Genomic DNA, 432 nt, shown 5'->3' on the forward strand with positions numbered 1-432 from the left:
TGCTTGCTGGGTTGGCCTCCTGATACCACGATTGGGCCCAGTGCTACCCCTAGTTGTCCCTATGTGCCAGGATTGGGGCCAAGGCTGCCCTGTGCACACGCACACAGGCCATGGTTCATGTGGCTCCCCACAGGTTAGACAACCTGGCACCAGGGGCCAGATCTGGCCCACAGGCTAGCGTTTGGGCACCCCAGTGTTAAACCGTTCTGTCTTGTAGCTCTGGTTTTTTGCACCAGCAGATTTGCTCTGCTGTTTTTCCATAGTGAAAAAAAGGTGAAAACTCACAAGCTGGTTTCTGAGCAGGTCCTCCAGCCTACTGGGGGGTGCTCCCTGAGTCTAGAAAGGTTGAGGTGCTCTAGGGCCATGCTTCTCTTACCATGTAGTTTTGTCAGTAGGTTAGACCAGAGGTGCTCAACCCCTGGCCTGCAGGCC

The sequence above is a fragment of the Crocodylus porosus genome, unplaced genomic scaffold (genome assembly GCF_001723895.1).
Source record: "Crocodylus porosus isolate Cpor-Errol unplaced genomic scaffold, CroPor_comp1, whole genome shotgun sequence".
NCBI classification, from domain to species: Eukaryota; Metazoa; Chordata; order Crocodylia; family Crocodylidae; genus Crocodylus; species Crocodylus porosus.